This window comes from Bubalus kerabau, chromosome 2, assembly GCF_029407905.1.
Source record: "Bubalus kerabau isolate K-KA32 ecotype Philippines breed swamp buffalo chromosome 2, PCC_UOA_SB_1v2, whole genome shotgun sequence".
Lineage (NCBI taxonomy): Eukaryota > Metazoa > Chordata > Mammalia > Artiodactyla > Bovidae > Bubalus > Bubalus kerabau.
Window position 1 is genome coordinate 84355387 of NC_073625.1, and position 13446 is coordinate 84368832.

Below are 13446 nucleotides of genomic sequence, written 5' to 3' on the forward strand. Positions count from 1 at the left end.
GGGATCGAACGCATGTCCCCTTGCATTAGCAGGTTCTGAACCACTGGACCACCAAGAAGTCCGGTTGGTTGCTTTATGATTTCTTGCCACATCTTTTCTATATATTTCTCTCCAGTTTTATTACTGAGAGACACCATGATATAGCACAGGGGATGTGGCATTAACATTGCCTGTGTCATAAGGATACTGTGTTTTGCCTAAGAATAAAAGCCTGCATCCAAAACCAAGTTCTTCAGCCAGTCTGTGAGATGGATCAGTCTGGAGACACTTGGACCTTCGCTAAGAGTCACTCATTGCAGGCCTCCAGCCATTCAGGCTGGCAGAAGTGCTGTAATTGGACACGAAGTCCAAAAGAAGCCTCGCTGGTGGCTGCAGTCCAGTTCTGAGAGTGCAAGGCAGGGGTGATGATTTTGAGCATATGCCAGAGCCAGTAGTGGTGGGAAAAAGGCAGGGCGCCTGCTGCCCCTGTTGATCCTTCTGAGATGGAAAGAAGATTTATGGCAGGTTCCACAGCCTTCAAAACAGGCCAGCAAGCTCCATGTGTTCTTTTTCTGACTGAAAGCCTTGGCCTAAGTAAAATAACTCGGCTGACCCATATTTACATTTCACTGCTGGTGTCCTAAACACAAGTAGGATGGGCCCGGGGGCTGGTCTTGGCACACAGCACAATGTTTGTGTCTTTCTTCCCTGGGTGCCCCAGACGTTAGCTTCATTTCTGATTGGCATTAGCGTCTGCAGCTGTTTCTGCTCGTCTCCCCATCTCAGGCCTCTCGGTGATAGCACCACTTTATGTCATCCATTCATTCTTCACCAAACATTCCTGAAAATCTGCTCTGCAGTGAAATTTTAAAAAAACACACAAAACTAAGGTAAGAATATTTTCTTAATTTTCTGTGACAAGTGATCATAAAAGCCAAACAAATTTGTTCTTCTTTCAGTTCTCACATCTTTCATTTGGAGACAGCTGAGCGCAATGAAGACTGTGTGATGATTCTTGCAGTCCCAGCATGCTGACCCACAGACTGTGACCAAAATGCAACTTCAGTTCTGTCCTCTCCTGGGTGTATCCTTCCCCAAGTAAGTAAGGTTTAGTCACTCAGCTGTGCCCGACTCTTTGCAACCCCGTAAACTGTAGACGACTGAGCGACTGATCTGATCTGATCTGATCTGAAACTGTAGCCCGCCAGATTCCTCTGTCCAAGAATTTCTTACCCCTGATGAAAATTCTGACAGTCACAGGGCTTTTGTTCCCACTCACTCCTAGATAACACAATGTCTTAAAATATTGGTAAGTCAAAAAACAGTTTCATTTCAGCATGTTGAATATCTACTGAAATATTCTGATCACTAAATCTTCTCTTCCACAATCCAGATTTGCTTCACGGAGTTGGTGTTCTGCCCTCCACCTGTCCTAGTTGAGATTTTCCTTCACTCACTAGCTGCAGTGAATGAAGAGATCAGATGGTTTTTATTTGGACTAGTGCCATCTCAGGTTGACAGTCTTTTCTGGCCTTGAAGGAAGACAGAAGTTAGCTTCTTCTATTGGGCCTTGTGGAGTTTCCCTCCTGGGCTCCTGAGTCCCAAAGAGCCCAAATCCCTGGGGAAATGAACCTCTATGCTGGCTGGCAGTGGGACATCCCACAATGCATCTTCTTTCTTCTGCTGCAGAGGTCTTCCTGCCCCTTGCATGGCACTGTGGGACAGGAGCCAAAAGTCTCATGTTGGCTCTTTTGTTTTAAATGACCCATATCTGATTCACAAGAAGTGGTGGTATATTCTGTGAGAACTCTGAAAGTTTAAGCAAAGCCAAGGCAGTGTTCTTCCGACTCTTATCACCAAATCTACTGGTATCACATCAAGTGGTTCTCTCAAAGATCACCAAAGGCCTGGGCTCAGAAATTAGCATGCTCCAAAATTTAATTTTGAGTGCTCAAACCAAAGCACAAACTTTCTCCAAAAAGATCTCCTTACCAGTCTCTTTCCAAGGTCTCTGATATCTTTTTTATGTCCTTGATTTGGCAGAGGGGTGCAAGAGTCATGGTTTTTTGGGTTCTGTTTCCTTTTAAAAATCAGGATATGAGGACAGGGACATAAGCTGTCCACACTGTTATTTGATACTTTTCCTTATGGTACCTCAGTGGAAACCTGAAGCAGGCACGGTCCCATACTAACTTATTACACTCACTAGATAACTTTGCAGTAACAATTTAATCTTCTGGATCTGTATTTTCTCCTTCATAAAATGAGAAAGGTGAAGTTCAATCTCTAGAGTCCTTTCCAGCTCTCAGACTTAGGGTTTTTGAAGTTAAGGTTCGATCGACAGTGTAACGTGATGGAAAACACATTGAGATGGCTGTCAAGAAATATAATCCCTGCTGTAATCCAAGCAACTATTTGAATGACATTTTAAAAGTCTTCTAATTTTTCTGGGACTTAGTTTTCTAACATACAATGGGGGAGTGGGTACTGGATGACTTGTAAGAATCTCACTCAGGGATTATTTACTGTTTCTGAAGAGTCCCTCTATTATAAGTTCTTACTTTGTCACTAACAAAATAAGATTTTAAAACAGGAAAAATATCACAACTAAGCACAAAATTTATCTGAGAAACTTCATGGCCAGAAAAATCTTAACAAAGGATGAAGTATTTAAGATCATTAATATTTTGGAAGGCTACACAGTGGGTATCTTTGGAATCTGAAAACTTGGTTTCTGGTTCTTCTTTTGCCTCTTCCCCAGCTGCATAAGCAAAGATGTATCACCAAATCTCTTTAAATTTCATTACTATTATTAGTAGTAGTTCAGTTCAGTCATTCAGTCATGTCCAACTCTTTGCGACCCCATGGACTGCAGCATGCCAGGCATCTTTGTCCATCACCAACTCCCAGAGTTTACTCAAACTCATGTCCATCCAGTAAGTGATGCCATCCAACCATCTCATCCTCTGTTGCCCCTTCTCCTCCTGCCTTCAATCATTCTCAGCATCAGGGTCTTTTCAAACAAGTCAGTTCTTCGCATCAGGTGGCTGAACTATTGGAATTTCAGCTTCAACATCAGTCCTTCCAATGAATATTCAGGACTGATCTCCTTCAGAATGGACTGGTTGGATCTCCTTGCAGTCCAAGGGACTCTCAAGAGTCTTCTCCAACACCACAGTTCAAAAGCATCAATTCTTCGGCGCTCAGCTTTCTTCACAGTCCAACTCTCACATCCATACATGACCACTGGAAAAACCATAGCCTTGACTAGACGGACCTTTGTTGGCAAAGTAATGTCTCTGCTTTTCAATATGCTATCTAGGTTGGTCATAACTTTTCTTCCAAGAAGTAAGCGTCTTTTATCTAACACATCCTAAAATCTCCAAAGTCCTAACCATTGGATCCTCAGTGCCACAGTCTACTATCATATCTAACAGCTCACCATGAACGCATTTCCTTATTAATTCAATTTCCCTGCTTTTAATCACACCTCTCTCTTCAAAACTCCAACATCTCTGCTTTCTCCCTTTTAGCTGATAATCTCACTTTTTAATTAACTGAGAAAATGAAAATAATCCCATTTCCCAAAACCAATTACTGACACATCCAGTGACTTCTGTCCTGAAATCAATCCCCATGCCCGCCTACATCACCATTTCCTCTTCCCTTCTGAATTGTGCCCACCAGCAAGCAAACAGGCTGAATTCTCTTCCACATTTGAATCCCTTTTTTGACCACTACTCCTTTTCCTTTTCTGCCCCATTTGTCTCTTCTGCTTCTTTTCTAAACTGCTGCCAGTGCTTAATGTATTTCCTCTTATACACTCTCTTGAACCTACCCTAGACTGGCTGAAATTCCTACCACACCAAATATTCTGTGCTGACTAACAATGACTTCTATCTTGCAAGATCAGATAAGTGCTTTCTATGTCCTCACATTTCTCAAATGATTCACTCTTAGTCAAACAGTATTTTCATAGTTGATGGTTACTTCTTCTTCAAAACCTCTTGTCTCTTAAGTTTCTGGGAAACCATACTCTTCTGATTTACTTTCTGATATATTAACTGCACTTTCTCAGTCTTGTTTGTTGAACTTTTTCCCCAACCTAAATGTTAGACTAGCCAAGAGGTTGACCTCATATTCTTTCTCTTCTCTGTTTACACAGACTCCCTAGATTGTATCTTATATCCATTTTCTTTTCCATGTACACATACTTCACCTACTATTATGGCTTTAAAGAAAATGTAAATGTAGATGAATTGTAAATTCATATAGTAGGTCTCTATCTTTTCCCTGAGGTCCACACTTGTAAAGCCAGTTGCTACTTAATGAATATCATGAAAAATGTATACTAGGCACCTCAAATTTAACACAACAAAAACAAGGTTTATTTTTATCAACGTCTAAGCCGTTTTTCCCTAGTCTTCTCCATCCAAGTAAATGACACCCCTTCCTATGAGGTTATTCAGACCAAAATCCAAGCAAGTGATCTATGACTGTTCTCTTTCCTTCACATCCCACATCTAGTTCAACAGCTAAGTCAATTTGGCTTTGTACTGAGATTATAATCTTGCTCATTTCTCTCCATATAAACTATATCACTTCAGTGCAGGCCACTCTTTTTCTAACTTGATTTTAGCAATAGCCTCCCTACTGGTGCCCTTGCTTCTACCTTTATCCACAGTCAACTCATCCTCCATTCAGTCTGTGTCTGATGGCATAACTCTTCTTGAGACCCTCTAATGCCTTGACATTGCCTTTAAAGTAAAATCTGTGCACACTAAACAAAATTCAACTTTCTCACATGAAAAAAAATTGCATTTCTGTTAAAGAACAGAGATTATGGATATATAAACTATATATGTTTATATGGACATGTATACATACACATAGTAAGATACTGAATAACTTAAATAAGTCAACAAGTTAAAACTGTTGACTTTTAATAAAAACAAATAAAATTGTTTTTATTTCTTATAAGTTACTATGTTTAATTAAAAGCTATCTGATAAATACAAAAAAGAAGAATAAAAAGGTGTCATAAAATGTTAAGATAATATGATACTTCTAAGAGCTTTTGTGTTTTGAATTAATTTCTTCAGATTATGTACCCAGGTTCCTACAAATGGCCATTCCTTCAGCCACTCATCCCTCATTAGAGTGACTTGAATAGAAAAAAAATGTATATATATGAATGAAGTAATGATATATATATGAAGTATATATATATAAATATATATGAAGTAATGATCTGACTCAACACAGTTTTCTATTAATAGTCAAGTCCCTTTTTGCTAGTCTCCAAACCAAGACTCTTTATGTTATTCAACTGTGAAATGAATCGAAGGGGCCCAAGAAATGACAATCTACATTATAAAGCTTTCAAAGGAAATTTAAATTCTTGCTTATTTACTCATCTGTGCATATCCTCTATTAACTGATGTAAAATTTATCAAAATAATCAAATCTCCCAGAAATCATAAAGGGTGTGAAAATCATTACTCACAAACAATGCCTTTTTTCTTCACAGACATACCTAGCTCTGAGACTTTTCTAATCCTCCTGAGTATGTGAATAACAGCTCATTATTCAGAGCTAAAACATTCCACCTTCCCAAGCATTTCAATTTGAAATCAAGATAGTGTTCCAGTGTTTGTTCAGTGACCATCAAATGCCCCAATACTGGAAAGTATTTCTGCACTGCATCTTGTACTGGGCTTTGGGCCAAAAACTTCCCACTGTAGATGTTCCCATTGGCCTCTGTAAGGGAGAAATGATTTTACCCTAAACTTTAATTAGGAAGAAAAGGGTGATAAAACTGGTTAGCCTTTTCCTCCCATGCTGGGTAAAGCAACCATCACATCTCTAAATGGATAAAACTCTCTACCTAAAATTTTGCCATTGACTACTGAAGTAATGAGAACTATTTCCCTCCTGGCTAGCTTTCCCCATATCAGATTCCTTACCCTCACGGGGGATGGGGCCAACCTACCATGAAGCAAAGCCACTCTCATTCTCCTGCTGCAACAATTGTTGGGACAGAGCCATGGAGGAAACACTGTGGGAAAGCAATCAAGACAACAGAGTGAGTTAATTTTGTGCTGTCACAATAAAGCTTCATAACTCACAGATGTGAGGAATTGACAAGGAAACCTTAGAGTCAAATCAGCTTCTCTACTCATCAAAGAGTCTCTTTATCCCTGGAAATGATATAAACTTCAAACCCAATCACAATCTGGTTCATTTCCTGTTGCCCAAGGAACTGTCTGTTCATAACTTTCATTTTAATGGTTTTAACATAAACAATTTCCTCACCATCATAAATTCACCAGTTCAGATTTGAAAGATAAACTCTTTAACAATGGTTAAATAATTTCAAAGGATATCTTTATAAGAGGAAGCTCATCATTTTATGGGATCGTGTATTATGTGTGTGTGTGTGTATGTGTGCGTATGAAGGGTGGGGGAGAGAGAGAAGAGACAGTGGAAAGAAAGGGAAGGGAAACTTCCTACAAAATGAAACTGTTTAGCAGAATAGAAGTATTTCCCAGCAACCCAACTGAGATTAGCCATAAATAAATTTCAAATGAACACCTCAGTAGGCAACTTTGAGCCTTCACAGGCTGATCTGTTAACTCTATACCATCCTTCTGGGTTATGGGGTCGCAAAAAGTCGGGCACAACTGAGTGACTGAACAACAACAATAACAATACCATACTGCCAGTAACACTCTATTACTCATATCACTAGTCAAGATATTTAGAAAAGACATTTAGAATATCTGGCTCATAAATCCTGTCCCAATCAATGCACGTGCTGACTTACATAACCCCATCATCTAGGAGGGCCATGCATTTTGGTTTGTCTGACTCAATGACTCACTAGTGACTTTATTTCACCATCTCTTCCCTGTGACTAAAGAGAAATAGTAGCAAAATTAATGGTAAAAGAGCTGCATAAAATATGTACCCTGAGCTGTGATAAAGATAATGTATCTAATTACAGTCCAAGAAGTCCTCATGAATATAACGCTCAAAGCAGGAACTCGTTCCTTTAATTATATATGCAGTAAAGATGGCTAAGGGTCTGAGAACACTGATTGTTGTCATTTTATACTTTCGAGGGAGCCTGGTAAATTGCCCATTAGGGATTAAATATAAAGAGCATAGACTGTAGTTCTTCTATTTATGATGCAGTAATTACATAGATGTAAATATATTTCAATGCCATTTCTTTTTAGCTCGAGTACCTCCATCTGCACCATGGTGTTTAAGCTGTACTTTTTCTATATTCTTTATTCTGACACGGCCAAAATAATCTACAATGTACATCTATATTTGATGGTTTCTTGTCTAAAATGCAAATAGAATCATTTAAAAGCTAGTTTTCCAGGCATAAAGAATCGCTAGTCCTCAGCAAACAGGTGGCAGATAAGCTCACTGAGTTTGTACATGGTATATGAGTCTACCAAATGAACAGGAACAACCTAGTTGAATCACTGAGATACTCCTTGGGATGACACACATGCAAATCACACACATGCAATTTTCAACAGTGCAAGTTTCATAGCTTTTAAAAATACTGGCAAATATTAGTGCAACAAATACGAATCAAATTCAGAGTACTTTTCAATTCAGTACTATTCAGCTACACTATAAGCTAATTCTAAACGTGACATGCCCTTGAGAAGAAAATATTTTAACTAATTTTATTTGGGTTGATTCTACTGCAGCCTTTTCTGTTTTTGTTTTTTTTTTTTTGGTTTTACAAACTTTATTTTTTTTTTCGTTTCATATATGATATTATACATGTTTCAATGCCATTCTCCCTAGCAGCCTTTTCTTGCAAGAGAAATGCACTCCAGATATATACATCACAATTTGTTTCAATCCTTGTTGGACCAATCTAGGAAGAAGAAAAGAAAAACAAAAAATCTTTTCCCAGGGTCATGCTAAGAATACAACAATTTTATAGAGACACAGACATGCTGGTATGCAGCTTCCAGTTTGGCAAACTTGAACAAAGCCAAAGATGGATGAATTCTGTCCCCAACCACACCTTAAAAGTTGTCACTAATCAAAAAACAGATGTGTTGATTTTAGCTTTATTCAAAACATTTATAAATTCTTTACAAGGTTTTGTTTGGGGATCCTAAAGAAAGCAATGATGTTTTAGTTAAATCCTCAGTATTTTTCTGATTCACTTAATGTTAACAAGGCCATAGATAAGAAGTACATGTGAATTATAAGAAGAGAAATGTAAATATATGTGAGATGAGAATGTAAAGGAAGTTACAGGTCTTAGAATAAGGTCAGTGTTAATTTTTTTAAGTCATAAAACTTTTCCAGCTCCATGCCTTTCCCCTTTCTTTTGTTCAACACTGTTAAAAAGTGTGGGAAAACAGCTGTCTGTTGTGGTTTTAAAAGCAGGAGAGTTACTAGTGTCTAACAAACTGTGAAGAGAAGTGTGATGTGTCCTAATGTGTAGGCAGCATTTGGGTTGATTAATCCTCCTTTGGTTGATTGCGACTCCCTTACATGCAAGCTCAGAAAGAAAATTGAGGCCATACAGTATGCTTTATCAGGCTGTTATTTACACATTAACACATCCCACGTACACGGCGTAACCAATGCTTTAAAAAACACAACATTAGCTTTACCATATTTAGATGCAACACAGCCTGTCCCTTCAAAAAAAAAACGTTCATGGTTACCCAAAATAACGAGATTGTAAGTAAGCCATAATTACTAAATGTCTTATAAAAACATTCTTTCACTTATGTTAGAAACAGCATGATGAAAAGAAAAACAGATCAAACTTGAGAGCACTTTTAAAAAGAGTACCAAAAATCACCCCACCATAAAACCTCAAAGTCAACCTATTTAATACATAATGGAGTGGGCCTGAGCACACACACGGAGTGGCATTTATACAAATTCAATTTCTTATTCAGTGGGCTTTCACTTTGAGGGGTGGGAATGGATGGGGGGAATGGGAAGATATCCCCTAATTTATCTTGTTACACATTTCCCCAGGGTGTGCAACAGTTTTCCCAGGTGGCTCGGTGATAAACAATCTGCCTGCCAATGCAGGAGACACGCATTTGATCCCTGGGTCAGGAAGATCCCATGGAGAATGAAATGGCAACCCAATATTATTGCCTGGAAAATCCCAGAGAGAGAGGAGTCTGCCGGTCTACAGTCGATGGGGTCACAATCTTGTCACCCATTTCTCCAGCTTAATGCAAAAGCCCCACTCTAGTGATACAAGGGCAGTATTGGAATTTTTCAAGGATAATTCTAATATGTGATATTTGTCTCATGTTCTTACTTTAGAACAGAACTTTCTCATTAGATGTGATTCTACCATAGTATGTATTTACCTAAAAGTATTCAAATAGAATTTCTGGTGCTTACATTTACCATCTTAACTGACTGAAAGTGTTTCTTTTTTCTCTTCAGATATTATTTCTGACAAATCGCTTGCTGTTAAAATTTGGAAAACAACTCTTTAAACAGTCTCAAGTTAAAGAAGTTCCTCAACAGACTGTTTTAACTATTGTTAATTCGTCAGACTCCTGAATATGAGTTCCCTCTGAAAGGACTTTCACTAGTGATTTCATCTACCTCATCTCTAGAAACCCATTTTCCTCTCCCCTGCTCTCCAGCTGCTCCTCCAACTTTAAATATGTCTCCTGATTCTTCTACAAGGAATGCCTTCTGTCTCTGTGTGTCACAGCTACTCAGCTATTTCTTGGGGCCTACAAAGCCCAAGAACAAAGCTAGTGGAGGTGATGGAATTCCAGTTGAGTTATTTCAAATCCTAAAAGATGCTGCTGTGAAAGATATGTCAGGAAATTTGGAAAACTCAGCAGTGACCACAGGACTGGAAAAGGTCAGTTTCATTCCAATCCCAAAGAAAGGCAATGCCAAAGAATGCTCAAACTACCACACAATTGCACTCATCTCACAAGGCAGGCTTCAGCAATATGTGAACCGTGAACTTCCAGATGTTCAAGCTGGTTTTAGAAAAGGCAGAAGAACCAGAGATCAAATTGACAACATCCGCTGAATCACTGAAAAAGCAAGAGAGTTTCAGAAAAATATCTATTTCTGCTTCATTGACTATGCCAAAGCCTTTGATTGTATGGATCATAATAAAGTGTAGAAAATTCTGAAAGAGATGGGAATACCAGACCACCTGACCTGCCTCTTGAGAAACCTACATGCAGGTCAGGAAGCAACAGTTAGAACTAGACATGGAACAACAGACTGGTTCCAAATAGGAAAAGGAGTATGTCAAGGGTATATATTGTCACCCTGTTTATTTAACTTGTATGCAGAGTACATCATGAGAAATGCTGGGCTGGAGTAAGCACAAGCTGGAATCAAGATTGCTGGGAGAAATATCAATAATCTCAGATATGCAGATGACACCACCCATATGGCAGAAAGTGAAGAAGAACTAAAGAGCCTCTTGATGAAAGTGAAAGAGGAGACTGAAAAGGTTGGCTTAAAGCTCAACATTCAGAAAACTAAAATCATGGCATCCAGTCTCATCACTTCATGGCAAATTGATGGGGAAACAGTGGCTAACTTTATTTTTGGGGGCTCCAAAATCATTGCAGGTGGTGATTGCAGCCATGAAATTAAAAGACGCTTACTCCTTGGAAGGAAAGTTATGACCAACCTAGACAGCATATTAAAAAGCAGAAACACTGCTTTGCCAACAAAGGTCTGTCCAGTCAAGGCTATGGTTTTTCCAGTGGTCATGTATGGATGTGAGAGTTGGACTGTGAAGAAAGCTGAGTGCTGAAGAATTGATGCTTTTGAACTGTGGTGTTGGAGAAGACTCTTGAGAGTCCCTTGGACTGCAAGGAGATCCAACCAGTCCATCCTAAAGGAGATCAGTCCTGGGTGTTCATTGGAAGGACTGATGTTTAAGCTGAAACTCCAATACTTTGGCCACCTGATGCGAAGAGCTGACTCATTGGAAAAGACCCTGATGCTGGGAAAGATTGAGGGCAGGAAGAGAAGGGGATGACAGAGGATGAGATGTCGGTATCACTGACTCAATGGACATGGGTTTGGGTAGACTCTGGCAGTTGGTGATGGACAGGGAGGCCTGGCGTGCTGTGGTTCATGGGGTTGCAAAGAGTCAGACACGACTGAGCGAATGGACTGAACTGAACTGAAGCCTGAGAAAGGAGGGAAGGTAGCACAGTATTTCCATAACCAACAGAGTCTGTTTCAAGATATTGGGCTGAATATAGAGAGGTCTCTTTTCCTGAGTGAAAGTGAAAGTGAAGTTGCTCAGTGGTGTCCGACTCCTAGCAACCCCATGGACTGCAGCCTACCAGGCTCCTCCGTCCATGGGATTTTCCAGGCAAGAGTACTGGAGTGGGTTGCCATTGCCTTCTCCACACTTCCACCTTTAGCCTCCAGTAATTTCCTGGTCTGCCTGCTGTCCCTTGGCCTCTATCCCAGGTATCTTGAAAACCAACTGACTCCCTGGAAGTAGACAGAGGGATATTTATCCTCTTAAGCTGTTTAGTAGATGACTGTTCCAAGATTCCAAATGGATACCTAGCAGTCAGAGATGTCAGTAGGACTCTGGGGTGGGGATGGGGGCAAACAGTGATCCTAATGCTCTCGAACAGCAGGAGCCCTGCAATCCTGATGTGCTGTCACTGCCATCATTGAGACTAAAAGCAACCTCTTTTCCTAAGAACAATTCAAATGCCTACAAGGGTTACACAGGAGACAAAGTGAAAGGGAAAGCTGCTCAGTCATGTCCGACTTTTTGCGACCCCATGCACTGTATATATACAGTCCATGGAATTCTCCAGGCCAGAATACTGGAGTTTGTAGTTGTTCCCTTCTCCAGGGGATCATACAAACCCAGGGATCAAACCCAGGTCTCCCACACTGCAGGCAAATTCTTTACCATCTGAGCCACCAGGGAAGCCCAAAAGGAGACAAAGAGGGACACAGATGTGTGGACCACTCAGAACCAGAGCACACTGGCTCCACCTAGAACAGACAGCAACCAGCTCCTAAGCCCCAGCTTACTGCCTTCTGTGAACTTAAACTGCTTCTGCCAGTGTTTCACCATGTTGCAGGAAAGGTCAAAATTTCAGATGATTCTATGAAATCTCCCAGCATTTAAATATTGGAAACTATTTTTTAAAGTTTTAAAACACTGTTCAGAGCAGATATAATGTTACAGATTACATCTAGTGAATGGAACACTGTTTCAGTGGGCAAAGAGCTATTCACTGTTACCATGAGCTATATACAGGTTAGGTGAATCTCACAAATAGAGACCATCTATTTTAATTATTACTTGAATTATATGCATCCACATATGGCTAACAGGGGATTCTCTGGTGGCTCAGCAGTAAAAAATCTGCCTACAATGCAGGAGACATGACAGAAGCCATGCGTTTAATCCCTGGATCAGGAAGATCCCCTGGAGAAGGAAACGGCAACCCACTCCAGTTCTCTTGCTTGGAGAATTCCATGGACAGAGGAGTCTGGCGCACTATAGTCCATTGGGCTGCAAAAGAGTTGGACATGACTTAGCAACCCAAATAATAAACAACATAAGGGCTAACAAGTTTCAAGACCTCTCATGCGATCTTACCCTCCTAGTTATAACTTTTTATAATCTTCTATTTCTAACCTTCAAAAATAAAATCCATTTAAAATAGAATTATAAGGGTCAAATATATTTAATTTGTTCTCCTCTAAATCCTGTTCTTCTGGGTCAATTTTCATACACATACACACACACACACACACACACACACACACACATATATATATAAATCAGGTTCATGTCCCCCATATTGAGGGACATTCAGAATTCCAAGATTTCTTATGATTCCTCTAGGGAATTATGGTCATTCTCTTGGTCACCTCTTACTCTGAAATACAACTGCTGACAGTTATCCTCCCATTGGTCACTATTCCTCTCACTCAAGGCTGTTTTCAAATACAAGGCCATTGCATGTATAGACACTTAATACTTAAGATTAAACAAGGGGAACTCAGTATACCCAACACAGAAAAGGAATCTAAAAAAATAGTGAACATTGCTTTTTTTAAGGGTCTTCTGCCACAAATCCCTATTATTGGTCCTGGGATGTCCAGAGAACTGAGTTTGGGGATGTGAAGGGGGAGTCAGCAAAGGATACTGAGAAGTGGCCAGTGAGTTAGAAGAGCCAGGAACTTATCCTAAAAGCTGGATTCCTAGGTTGAGAAAGTGAAAGTGAAGTCATGTCCGACTCTTTGCGACCCCATGGACTATAGCCTACCAGGCTCCTCCATCCATGGGATTTTCCAGGCAAGGGTACTGGAGTGGGTTGCCATTTCCTTCTCCAGGGGATCTTCCCAACCCAGGGATCAAACCTGGGTCTCCCACATTGTAGGCAGATGCTTTACCGTCTGAGCCACCAGGGAAGT

At 39.9% G+C, this 13446-nt stretch overlaps 1 long non-coding RNA gene across 2 annotated transcripts in view; it reads right to left on the reverse strand.

The window, feature by feature from the left end:
* Positions 1-13446, reverse strand: part of LOC129643419 (uncharacterized) — a 152211-nt gene that overhangs the window by 13708 nt on the left and 125057 nt on the right. For both annotated transcript variants that reach the window (XR_008710300.1, XR_008710301.1), the window contains exon 5: positions 5972-6037. This is a non-coding gene — a long non-coding RNA (uncharacterized LOC129643419). The remainder of the gene's footprint in view (positions 1-5971; positions 6038-13446) is intronic.